The sequence below is a fragment of the Thermobia domestica genome, chromosome 5 (genome assembly GCF_964235325.1).
Source record: "Thermobia domestica chromosome 5, izTheDome1.hap1.1, whole genome shotgun sequence".
In the NCBI taxonomy this organism is placed as follows: Eukaryota; Metazoa; Arthropoda; class Insecta; order Zygentoma; family Lepismatidae; genus Thermobia; species Thermobia domestica.
The window spans coordinates 156,795,658-156,809,070 of record NC_137458.1 but is presented as its reverse complement, the minus strand read 5'-3'; the positions used below and the strand labels follow the sequence as shown (position 1 = coordinate 156,809,070).

The 13,413-nt window shown below is 35.7% G+C and overlaps 1 long non-coding RNA gene across 1 annotated transcript; it reads left to right on the top strand.

The window, feature by feature from the left end:
- Nucleotides 1-3,604: 3,604 nt before the first annotated feature.
- LOC145684713 (uncharacterized) lies at nucleotides 3,605-9,883 on the top strand. Its single transcript, XR_014131372.1, has 2 exons — nucleotides 3,605-3,827; nucleotides 9,375-9,883. It is a non-coding gene; the product is annotated as an uncharacterized LOC145684713 (long non-coding RNA).
- Nucleotides 9,884-13,413: the final 3,530 nt, after the last annotated feature.

The following is a 13,413-nucleotide window of genomic DNA, read 5'->3' as shown; positions in this document are numbered from 1 at the left end:
TTTTATATATATATATATATATATATATATATATATATATATATATATATATTTAATATATATATATATATATATATATATATATATATATATATATATATATATATAGCAGGGCCTTGGAGGAGAAAGGGTGAACTCGAAAAATCGATTTTTTCTTCCTCGCGGATAGATAAATCGAACGCGGATAGAACACATAGATACCGAGTTTTGCCCTGGTTCGCCCTATCTATCTTAATGTATTTGCAAAACTTTCAGTTTCAGGATTCGTCCTTTCTCATCCAAGCTCCTGACGTCCGCATTAAACATACAGTAAAGAAACCAACAGTATCAAATCGCTACATTTCCACTCCGCCGAACAAACAAGGATTATGGTGGCTTCAAGAACGCATGTTCCTATACTTACTCCACTTTGGATGCCTACTTTGGTGCACATAATTTCGCAGTAGATTTCTAGCAAGAGTGTCTTAAAATTTGTACGCATTTCTGATGTTCGGATTTCACCATAAACCGTAGATCTACCTCTCATATACCTTCGTTGCACAAAGTGGATTCTACATTCCAACCAGTCAATCAACTGAATGTTAAAAAAATATACTTTCTCTCCACACATTTTTTTGCCCACTCGGATAGTTGCACCCTATGCATCAGTCACAGCGTGTGCATACGTAATTTGTTTAACTTCATATATGGTAATTAGATTTACGCTTTTTTCTCAGTGCTCTTCGTTTAATGGCGCCAGAATGAATTTTGACGTGGCTTTATCGGTGCTTATTTGCGCTATCTTGCACTAGATCTATTAACTGCAAGCTAACATAAATTTCTCTATCATATATGATCCCAAAATTGTTTGGACAACGTTTGTTGAATTTCTGCGCCACTTCATTGCAGCTTTGGGTACTCACTACCAAATCTTAAAGATGTTCTTCCAAATTCAACATCGCATTGGATTCTGGAAAGAAAAAAAATACATATAAAGACTCTTGACAAACAAACACTGTAAATTTTGACAATTATTTCTCATTAGGCAAGACAAATATGAGCAGTTATTTGTACCCAAAATTTATTAACTTCAAGTTTTGAAAACTCATTTGCAATGAGCACATTATATAATAATTTGAATTGATTATATTTGAACTTAGCTTAATCGGAAAAGATTAATAATTTCAAGTTTTCCTGAATGTATATTTTAATTGTTGATTGACTTAGAATTGAACGTTATTTTTTTCTAGTATCCAAATTATGGAAGAGAGGAGCCTTCGAGGCGCGCAACTAGTGATGTTTCGTTGGGAGGAGTCCAAGCATTTTCTGGTGGGTCTAATACCTGAGACAATACCTCTTTGTAGTATTGAACCATTTTTGTTATGCACCCGAATAGAAGGTAGGTAAATATCAGGGACGGACTGGCCCACCCTGCTACCCTGCAAATGCAGGGTGGGCCCTCCACACAGGTGGCCCCCTCCACCAATTTTAAAAAGATGTGCTCAATTAAACCTACCAGTATAAAAAAAATATGATAGCGTAACTCCCGCAAACTTGTGTTTTGCATAAAAAAGACGTAAAGTTAAACTTTCATGAACAGACCTTATTCTTTTTCACGTTTATCGACTTGAAAAGGTTCCGTCTATGAGACAATCAGGCCCTAAAACATTGTGGGGTTTGTGATACAGCAGCTGTTAAAAACAAGCACGTTAACTTCTACTTTTTTAAATATAAGAAACACAGCCCACACAGCAAGGAATATTTCCTCAATCAAAAGAAAATATTTTCCTTGGTTTTCAAAAGGTTTTCCTTCTCTGAAGATTTCCATGCTGGTTTCCCCAATGTATTCCGAATATTTCCCAAAAATATTTTCCCAAAAATGTTTGTAAAACATTTTAGAAATTACCTGGAGTACATTTTGAGAATGCTTGCCGGAAAGTAAAACCAGGAAAATATTCACAAAATATATTAGAAATATTGTTTTGGATCTAATTTAATATGTTTTCACTGTTGAGAAGGGAAATATTTTCGAAATGATACTAAAAATGTTTTCCATATATGATACGGAAAGCAATCAAACGAAATATATTCCACATATTTAAAAAATGTTTTCTAATTCGTTATTTGTAATATTTTCTATTTTTACGAGAAAACGTATTAAATATATATTTTTAAAAACATTTAGAATATTTTAAAAATAAATTATTTCGTAATATAAGAAATATTTTTCAGAAATGTTTTAAAAAGGTTTACTTAATTTTTACAAAAGTATTTTGGTAATCTTCTCCTATAACTTAAATTAAGTATTTTCGTATGATATTTTAGTATTATTTCCAGAATATTTTATGGAATTTTGAATATAAAACTTTAAAACAGTTAAAAGAAAACATTAAAAATGAATAGAAAATGTTTTCCATTGTGTTTTGGAAGATATTTTGTGTCTTTAGTGAACAACATTTTCTGATATAGGTCTATTATAGAAACATTTTTACATGTTTTCAGAATATACTCTTCCGTTACTGGAGAAAACATATTCCTTGTTATATCTGAGAAGTATCCCAACTATATGCCGGAACTATTTTTTAAAATGTGTTTGGAGAACATTTAATTAACTACGGGAAGCATTGGCGTTAAATAAGCTTTCCGGGCTTAATCCTCCCCCGAAATTGTTTTACTATATTAAAGTAAATGAAATATCCTGCACAATTTTCACATTTTCAGGAATAAAGTTAGCAAAGATTCCCTCCACAAAACAAAATCGTAAATATGCCACTGAACAGGATGTGCATGTTTAGAACGTTAGTAGGAAAATAATGTATGGAAAATTTTCACAAATTGTAATAGAAATATTGTGTTGAATGTAATGTAATATGTTTTCAATGTTGAGAGCAGGGGTAAAAGTGGATCTGAAAAGGTTGGGGGACGGTAGGTAGCGGATGACGTCACGTCGTTCACCCTGCCTATCTTTGCCCATTGTAATTTTTTTTAGGAACTGGGTAGACGCCGTATATATTTTCTCGAGGTGGGGGTGGCGTCCCCCCGTACTTTTACCCCTAGTTGAGAGAGAAAATGTTTTCTAAGTAACACAAAAAATGTTTTACATACATGATAAAGGAAACAGAATAGGCCTATAAACAGAATAAAATGTTTTCCAACATGTCATTTACATTCTTTTCTATTGTTACAAGAAAACATATGAAATATAATTTTTAAAATATTTCGAATATTTTAAAAATAAATTCGTTCGTAAGATAAGAAATATTTTTAAAACTCCTATTAATTTTGTATGGAAATGTGTTTGTTATCTTGTCCTGTAACTTAAATGAAATATTTTCATGTAGTTGCAGAATATTTTATCGAATGTTGAATAAATTCTCTCACGAGAGTATCGTAGTAGCATTATTACCAATCATTATACTAATTATAGCAGCACCAAAGAAATATATTTGTTAAAAATTTGAAATTTATGATATCCAGTGTGTGAGATTGCTAATTAGCATCGCTACATCAACCGTCATTTGTTTATCAAAGGTACCAGCATTCCTTGCGCGCTATGTTGAATTCACAAGTCAAGACAAGAAGGAATATTTAAAAAATAAATAAATAAAATAAATTAAATCTCACTATATTCAGTCATGTTGAAGAAGATATCTTTATATAGAAAAAGGGTTATAGTTAAGGAGCCAGGAATTATTCATTGAATATCTACCTACTTAAAAAGTTGGTAATATACCCAATTTTAATTAGTTAATGAGTGATTTGAAATTAAAGAAGACTTTTCCGAAGTCGGAGGCACACCTCAACTCTGTTAATAGTGAAGAAGAAAGAAAGAAAGACAAGAAAAGTCGGTAAGTATAACGATTACATAAAATAATTTAGTTTTATTGTCTTTATAAGTGATTGAGTGTCTGTATAGTATACATGAAGCTGCATCAGTTCCCGAATAAGCAGGACGCTCATACTTTTAGGGATTATTCATTGAGTATGTACGAACTTACAAAGGGGGTAACAAAGCGACTTTTATTTACTTATCGACTGATACGAAAATAAAAAAAGAACGTACCTGTACTTTATATCTCATATCTGCATGTGTAGTGCCCTTGTACTTTATCTATGACTATGTGTGTGTGGAGGGGGGATTTAAGGCATATCGCATGTCTTGTGCACATGGGTACTTCTTATATTGCACTACGTAGAAAATTTATGGTATTTCATGTAGAAATGGTAATAGAACACAAGAAACGCAGATCAGGGTGTTCTCATGTATACTATGTATTATCGAGAAATTTATGTTTACAAATTAATAAAGGTATGGGATGCTAGATTTCTATTTTTCATCTCTATACATAAAATACCGTGAAGGTTTACTTTTGGCTCACCAGTCGAAATAATTGCTGAAAAATAGATTCTTTTAATAATTTTCTTTTTATTGTCGGATTGAGTATAGCCCGCTCCCCCCAATGATTTTTAACGAATCATAGTGATTCTAACGATTCATACTAGTTCATAATGAATCGGAATCGCATGTTATAAATATTTAAGATGTAAATCTTGCGGTAAGGAAGCTTTAGTATAAGTAGTAGTAGTAGCTTTAGTAGCGGTAGTAGTAATAGTAGCAGTAGTAGTAGTAGTTAGTACCAATAGCAGTAGTAGTGGTGGTAGTTAGTAGCAATAGTAGTAGGAACGGGTTAGAAGCCCCGCAGGGGTTGGTTTGGTTCTGTTCTCGATATAAGTAGTAGTAGTACTGACTCTTCCAGTTCCGGTGACAAAGAACTGGGGGGAGCGGGCTATACACAAGCCTTATTGTCTCCTAAAGATTTGCGCTAGGCGATTTGAAATACGTCACATGGAATAGATAAAATTCAAAAGGAGCGTCAGAAGTAATTGTCGAAAAAGTATAGTTATTCTTTTATGATTTGCGTATATATATACGTTGCCGGATGTATGACGTAAAAACTACAGTGCAAAAAATATAAATCAGCCTGTACTACGTGTAGGGATGTAGAACACAGGTTCCTCTTCCCATTTATCTGTAATAAAGACAGAAATCAACGTGCCCTGCGGGGCTCTAACCCGCCTTCACTTGCTAACGCTCGCTCGGCAATACTATGTGAATTAAATATTTTACTTTGATACAGAAAAGAAACATCTATTAACCTATATGGGGGACCTGTGTTCTAGAAGCTTCCCGCACCAATACTGTCTGAGTCAGAGCATTGCGAAGTTGGAGGTCAGCAGGAGCGAGGGGATGCTTCCAAAGGGAAAATATGCGGGCAAGTCTTTACTTTAGTCAAGGCAGTGACAATGACCAATTGATCTGAACCGGTTTCTGCAGTTACAGTTCCCAAGAAGGAAAGAGAAAACAACGTGCCCTGCGGGACTCTAACCCGCCTTCACTCGCTAATGCTCACCTCTGGTGCTTGGGGTCCCGGGTTCGATCCCAGCCCCCGCCAAGTGAACTTTGTGGTGAACAAACACCGTGTGCGTGGGTTTTCTCGGGGTTCTCCCGTTTCCTCCCACTTTCTTCATTTCACCATTACATTCATTTCTCATAATCATCGTCTCCTTTAGCCTAACCGGCATAATCGTGGGACGTAAAACTAAAAGATTTCATTTCATTTCATTTTTCGCTAATGCTCATTCGGCAATACTATGTACTGACATAATATCACTGCCTTGTTCAAAGTAAAGAGTTTAAAAAGATGCGTACATTACCATTTTTATGACAGGTTATAATGATTCTGCGTGCAGTTTTACTTCTGGTGTGCCACTCGAAAGCAGTGTTTCTTTCAAAAGTAATGTTCCGGGGGCATTGCTCGTGCTATTCTAGTTATTATTATAAACGTATTATTTTGGTCTGCTCCGGGGAGCCACTGCCCTCCCAAAGACAAGTCTGGAAGAAGCACTGCTCGAAATACTTAGTGAAATATAATTCTTTCGCTACTTTCCTTCTTGTTGTCTATTTAATGATTTTCGCCAAGCGACGTATAAATTTTTCACTTATAAATTCAAGGCGACCGTCAGAATTAATTGTCGAAAAATTACAATTCTTTTACGATTTGCGTATTATACTGATTCCTGATGTGTGGATAAGAAGCCCAAAAAATACAAACCAATCTGTGTTACGGGGCTACTAAAAAGCACGAATGCCATCTAACCGAGTCAGGGAGGGTGAAGACGGGGGGGGGGGGCCGAGGAGATGCTTCCGAAGGAAGTAGGCACGTACATTTCTATTTTGGTGACGGGATAATTGCGCGTATATTACCATTTTAATGACGTATTTACTACTTTTTTTTTTCACGGGAGAAGGGCTTGGCTAACTTTGTTCTCCAAGATAATTCATTTACTTTAATATAGTAAGTACAATTTCAAGGGGCTTAAGCCCGGAAGCCCCCCTTAAATACACCAGTGGGTTATAATAATTCTTGGGTTCTCTCGAGCAGAGGTTTACGCCGAGAACAAAATTTATAGATAAAATATGATGTGAAATATTTTTCGTGAAGGAATGAGAGTGTTAATGTAAGTTATTTCTATCATTGCACAGCTTATTGAAATGGATTTTGAATGCAAATAGGGTAGAAGTAAGCGGCGGGAATTTCCGGTTCATACGTCAGTTGTGAACATCTGCGATGGCCGTAATGTAAACTTTTTTTTTTTTTTAAAGAATTGTGTAATAAAGAGAGAAGGATTATAAAGTTTCTACAGTCATGGTATGGTGAAGCGCGTAAAATCAACTGCGCAAAGTGTGGAAAAGATTTATTCAAGAAGAAAAATTCAGAACAGAGGCAATAGCCCTACATACACTATTTTCTGTCGTAAAGGTAAGAAAGAAAGGCGGTGTAACACTCGTGTATTAGCTGTGAAAGGTATTTTTTTTTTAGGATCGAAATTAAGTGTTTTTGAAGATAAGAATAATTACAAATATTGTAAATGTTTTTGCACCATCCTCGTTTATGCGTGCCCCCCTGCTGTGCTTCTGCCCTGACTCAGATAGCATGCGTGCTTTTTTACTGGCCACCTAACAGAAGTTGTTTCGCTTTTTCTTTTAGAGCTCCTCATTTAGTACATAGGGGGGCGCGGTTGCTCAGTGATAGAGCGTTCACCTCCGGTGCTTGGGGTCCCTGGTTCGATCCCAGCTCGTGCCGTGTGGACTTTCTCGTGGGTTTTCTCGGGGTTCTCCCGTTTCCTCCCACTTTCTTCATTTTTCATTATCACCGTCTCCTTTAGCCTAACCAACATGATCGTGGGATATTAAACTTAAGGATTTCTTTTCGTTTAGTGCATGTTCTGCAAAAAGAAACCGGAAGATGCAAGAAATGCGTCAAAATTTGGTAAAACAGTCTGCTTGAGTATTACCTAATTCTGCCTGCAGGTTTACTATTGGCGTGCCGCTCGAAATAATTGTTGAAAAATTATAATTCTTTCGCTAATTTTCTTATTTTCTCTTAAATGGTTTGCGGCAGGCGACATGTAAATATTTCACCTGGCATATATAAAATTAAAGGGGGCCATCAGACTAGATTTGCCGAAAGATTACAATTATTCTTTTGCGATTTGCGTATATATATATATATATATATATATATATATATATATATATATATATATATATATATATATATATATATATATATATATATATATATATATATGTGTGTGTGTGTGTGTATTGTATTGTGTTCAGGGTTTGCCCAATTGGGCCCAGCCCGGAAAAACCCACCTAGGTTTTTGAGCTTTTCGTTGGTATATTATTGGTGCAATTAAGGTGATCAAGTGATTGGAAGTGGTTCTTATTAGATTTTGGACTTTCCTTGGGCGAATTAGTTGCTTTCGCGCTAAGATATACAACATTCAACGTAAGACCCGAGGGCGCGGTGGCTCAGTTGTAGAGCGTTCACCAGGGGTTTGGGGTCCCTGGTTCGATCCCAGCTCGCGCCGTGTGGACTTTGTGGTGGCAAATACCGTGCTCGTGGGTTTTCTCGGGGTTCTCCCGTTTCCTCCCACTTTCTTCATTCCACTATTTCACTCATTTCTCATTATCACCATCTCCTTTAGCCTAACCGCATAACCGTGGGACGTTAAACTTAAAGATTCCATTTTTTTCAACGTAAGACCTTTATAAAGTTGTGAATGCACTGAATGCATTAAAAAAGCCGTACCTTAGATTCAGAGTGGAAAGAATCAAAGAAGTTGTCATTTGAAGAGGGATACACTATGTTTAAATTCTTGTAAAAAAAAAAAAAAAAAAAAAAAACCTTTCTGGCGCCCTTTTTATTTTTTCTTCGCTTTAAATACATACTATTGTGCCATGAATACTTCTCAGAATCATCTTCCTGTAAACTTTATTTCCCAAAAGCATGTACTACAAGCGCTGTTATAACATTCAAAACACTTTGAAAATCCTTATTTTAGCAAAATGCGCAATTTTCCCATCTTCAAGTGACACGTTCCATTTAAGTGTCCGTGGAAGAGAGAGTTGAACATGTATAGAGTATATTTGAAGGGTAAGGGGAAAATAGAAGGAATGTCACAAAATTGTATTTTTGAGAAAACGGTGTTTTAATATTGAAAACCTCGTAAAAAGGCATAGGCTTAATCAAATCTTTTGCCTGTTTTTACATAAGATATTTTTACATCTACGGATGCATATATATATATACAGGCAAATAGTACCAAAAGTTACCATCTCATAGGACAAAGTACCCAATAAAGCACACACATGGACATTCCTTGTTTTTTCCCCTTACCTTTCATTTCATCCTTTTACTGAATTGTTCTGTCATGTTGGTAGTTTTCTTGAGCATTTCATGATTCATTCCTATATTCGCGATTTTTTGTATTCTTTGCAATGCAACGTATCAAAATTATTCATTTGTATAAGGCAAAATAATATGTATGGCCTGCTCCGTGGGGAAAGAAATCAAGCAAGGTAGCGGTCATCAAGGCCTTAGTAACCACCTCGGCATTCACCTGGTACGACTGAGGGAAAAAGGATGATCGGGTCCAGATTTGAGATCAGAGCATTCGGAATGAGACGCTAGTTCTTCATCAACTCAAATGCTGCCACATGTTTTCGATTTTTTTTTTTAATAGGTTTAATATTTATAAGATGCTATACTTTTTAAAAAAATGTGTGACCGCTTCAACATGTTACAACGTCCGTAATTAAGCTACAGTCTAAGGTATGTCACTTTCAGCTGTAGCTGTTGTCTTCCGTGCCATTTACATTTTCTTCAGGATGTTACTTTTGTAACACAATATTGTCTTCACAAGCTGCTGTAGGTCCTACACAAACATTTTAAATATTTTTGTAAGTTTAAGATGTAATAATTGATCTTTAATCATTCCCTGCTGTTATTATGTTATTAAACGCTGCCTATTATTTTTATTTTCAGAAACTGTGTAACACAAGAGAAACGTAACTAACGATGAGATCGCGTAGATTATTGGGATTTGGCTTCAACATGTCATACAGAGACGAACAAGAAGATCAGTTAAGAATTCAGCTGCAGTTCCACAGAACTTTAACTGACAATTCGCAGCGTCGAATTTATAGTTAGTTGTGGTAATCAAAAGTGACATTATAAAGAAGCAAATACGTTTTCTGGTTATTCAACAATGTGATATTTCTTGAAAGTTGCAAAAAGTGACATTTCGTGAAAAGATCTATTCCCCATGCGCCGTAGATTTGTAGAAAATATTTTCAGCAACATATTTTACATAAATATTGTTGTTGATTTTTTTTTTAATTAGTGTCAGTGACATAATTTTCTAGAACAAGTGTTGAAGATTGTTCTTAATGTGATATTTGAGAAGATTGTTCTTAATGTATAGAAACAAATAATACGAGCAGCATGAAGATGCTGCTGAAGAGTATTTAAATAAATAATGCCAGAATAGTGTACATTTATATTTTTATTTAACTACTAACCGATATAAACTTATATAGATGTATATTTATTATAGTGTACAGTGTAAATTATAACTACATAATGTTAGCTTGCTCTCATAATTTTAAGCTGCTTTTATTATTATTATTATTATTATTATTATTATTATTATTATTATTATTATTATTATTATTATTATTATTATTATTAACTCAAAATCTTATTTACACACAGAATGCTTCAGGGTGTTCCACTGCTACTACTGGTATGTGGCCACGCCGTCTATGTACGTTGGGGTGTCTTATGTGATGTTGCGAGGTTCAGACTGCAAATTAGAGCCTTCACAATCATCGCGTGCCAATTTACAAAGCGGCTATATTGGATTTATTATTTTTAAGATAGGAAAAGGATTGCCAACAATTGTTTCTTGAAATGGATGTCTAAACTTCAATCCTTTTCGTATTAAAAAAAAAAAAAAAAATCCAATACAGCCGCTTTCAAAACTGGCAGGCGACGATTGTGAACACACTGATGTGCAGTTTGAATGTCGTAAGTCACATAAGACACCCCAACATATATGCACGGCGTGTCCACATACCAGTAGTACCAGTGAAACACCCAGAAACATTTTGTGTGTAAATAAGAGTTTGAGTTTAAAAAAAAATGCTTAAAATTATGAGAGCAAGTTAACATTACGTAGTTATAATTTACACTGTTTATTATTATTATTATTATTATTAGTAGTAGTAGTAGTAGTAGTAGTAGTAGTAGTGGTATTTTATTTTTATTTTGTTTTTAGTTATTTATTTATTTATTTATTTTTTTGATCTGAGTCTGTGGGCCGCAATGGTTCCTCGTCATGAAGACAGAGTGAGGCAAAGACGTCTAAGCAGGTAAAATTGTACAGAAGAATCTTATGTTTTCTTCCAGCTGCTATGTCACAGCCTGGCCGCCTTGTTTTCAACCTACTATTTGTTCCCAGCAAGAAGCCGTTATACCGTATATGCAGAGTGACGCAAAAGTCCGGAGCCCATAGGCCAACTCGGTTACTATTGCAGGTATGGAAACACGGTAAGATATGTAAGGACTCTTTTAAATTCCAGCAACACTTTTGTTTTTGTACTAGTGTACCGCTCAATAAAGAAAATGCGTTACCATACATCATGTCGGGCTACACGAATGAAAGAATGTGTGGTTTGAAATTAGCTACACCGAGAAGAATTGAAAGGAGACACAGTGAAGGATAAACATGCAAATGCAACATCCACGCCAGAGGCGTAGCAACCACGGTGTTGAGGGGGGGGGGGGAGCAGATACGAAGGACGCGAAATTGGGTCTTGCACTATATTTTTCATTGTGTCTTTCCGTTCCCTTTGGTCCAAATAATTTCAAACTTTCTTTCTTTCATTCGTTGTTGTCCAACAGTGGCAGCGTTGTACTTTTCGTTACTATTGGGCGGTATACTAATATAAAAACAAAACTTGCTGCATTTTAAAAATTTCCTTCTGTATCTTACCTTGTTTTCGTATCTGCAGTAGTAACCGAATTGGCCTATGGGCTTTGGGTTCTACCATGTACAGAAATTATTCTGTAAATATTTTGTCATGTACAGAAAATATTCCCTAAATATTTTGTCATGCACAGAAACTATTCTTTAAATATTTTCTGTGATGTACAAAAAATATTCACTAAATATATTTTGTCATGTAAAGAAAATATTTTGGCATATGTAGGAAAATATTGTCTGCGTTATTGGTAAATAATTTTAAAATATTCCATGAGAAACATTTTAAAAACCATTCCGTTAACATTGTATAAAACGTTTCAAATACTTTTTCAGTAATGTTTGGAAATCGTACAGAAAACATTTTTAGGAAAACTTTTCTAACGGCGTATAAAATATTTCTACAACGTTTTTGAGTGTATTTAGAGAATATTTTCAGTATTATGTGGAAAATGTTTTCAACAACATATGGAATATATTTCCTTAAGGGAAGTAGGATACATTTTCTGAAGGAAAATGATGGCACGTTTTAGAAACGTTTTGAAAATATTTCATTGCTGTGTGGGAGTAGATTTCAGGTTGTTATTGGATTTGGATACCATTGCCTACTCCGGTCCTTTTACAAGCCGGCGAGTGGCGATGTTTTAAAGAAACAATAATTTCGTAGATATTGTTATTGTGGAAAGTGGAGGTGGTGCCGGAACGCTTTTGAACTGCATTGTCCTCAGACCAAGCTTCGGAAAAAGAAATTGGATCAGGCTTCGTTGTTGTTGTTGTTGTTTTTGTTTTTTTTTCATTGCGGTAAAGCGAAAAGAAATTAATCGCCACTATCAACGATTGTTTTATACAAACCTCAAACAATTACTATGAAGTGGCTGCCCTCGGGTCGTGTTTTATTTGTATATTACATCGAAGAGCAAATCCGATAGCAGCAATTCAATTTGGAACACCAGTTACGTGTCGTTTGTTGTGGAAGAAAGATGTAGTTGTGTCAGTATGGATGGTAGGAGTGATTGTAAGATTACTGTAAAGAAAAAAATATAAAAGTGGTGCTAAAAAGCGGGAACACAAACGAAGATGTGATTTACAAAAAGCTGCATCTGACCCAAAACAACGTAGGCTAATTGAATCTGTGAAGCCCCAAGAACAAATGAGCGTGATGTGATTCATTTGAGTACTGCAGGACAGTTGCCAGGTATTTTATTGTTTTGTTTTGTTTTGTTTTTCTGTCTAAGGTGTTTATAAATTATAATGTATACACCACGTCTTTGGTTGATTTCAGTCAATTGTAGCTTATCTTTTATGGCTATTTGACTTGAAATTACACAACTTTAACAGGCGAACACGAAATTAACTGAACTGTTTGCTACCGCGTAGTGCTTTCAAACGGGTCAGATCAGGCTTTCATGGGTCAAGGATCGAGTCAAGCCTGCTTGAGACACGGGTCGGGCCAGGTCACCTACGCCAGGGCCAGGGCTGCTCTAGCCACGGGTCGGCTCGGGTCAACTTTCTTATACGTCGTTTCGGTTAAATCCTTCTCGGGTCGAGAGGGTCGGGTCGAGTTGAACGTCGACCCGACCCGACTCATGACCCGAATAGGTTTTAGCCGAAACGACGCATAAGAAAGTTGACCCGAGCCGACCCGTGGCTAGAGCAGCCCTGACCCGACCTGTGACCCAAGGTTGTTCGACTCGAGCCCTGACCCGATGAAGCCTGACCTGACTCGTTTGAGAGCACTAGCTGCCGGCACTGGGCTCAGTAAGCGTTGGTGTAACTTCTAAAAGTGCTGAACACTTATGCTGTCAGTCAAATCAGTGTGTATATCGTGTAAATGTTAACTTCCCTTTAGTTATTTAAAGTTAATTTAAAATAAAAGTGTAGTAAAATGTAAAAATTATTTGTGATGTGCAAAGTAGGTATTCATATGAAAAGAGAAGTTGGGGCCAGCCGAGGAGTGGGCGGACTACATTAGACAATATCTAATCTTTCTGTGACATGAAGATATGATGACTTACTTATGTCAAGGAAAGTCTTGCGTTT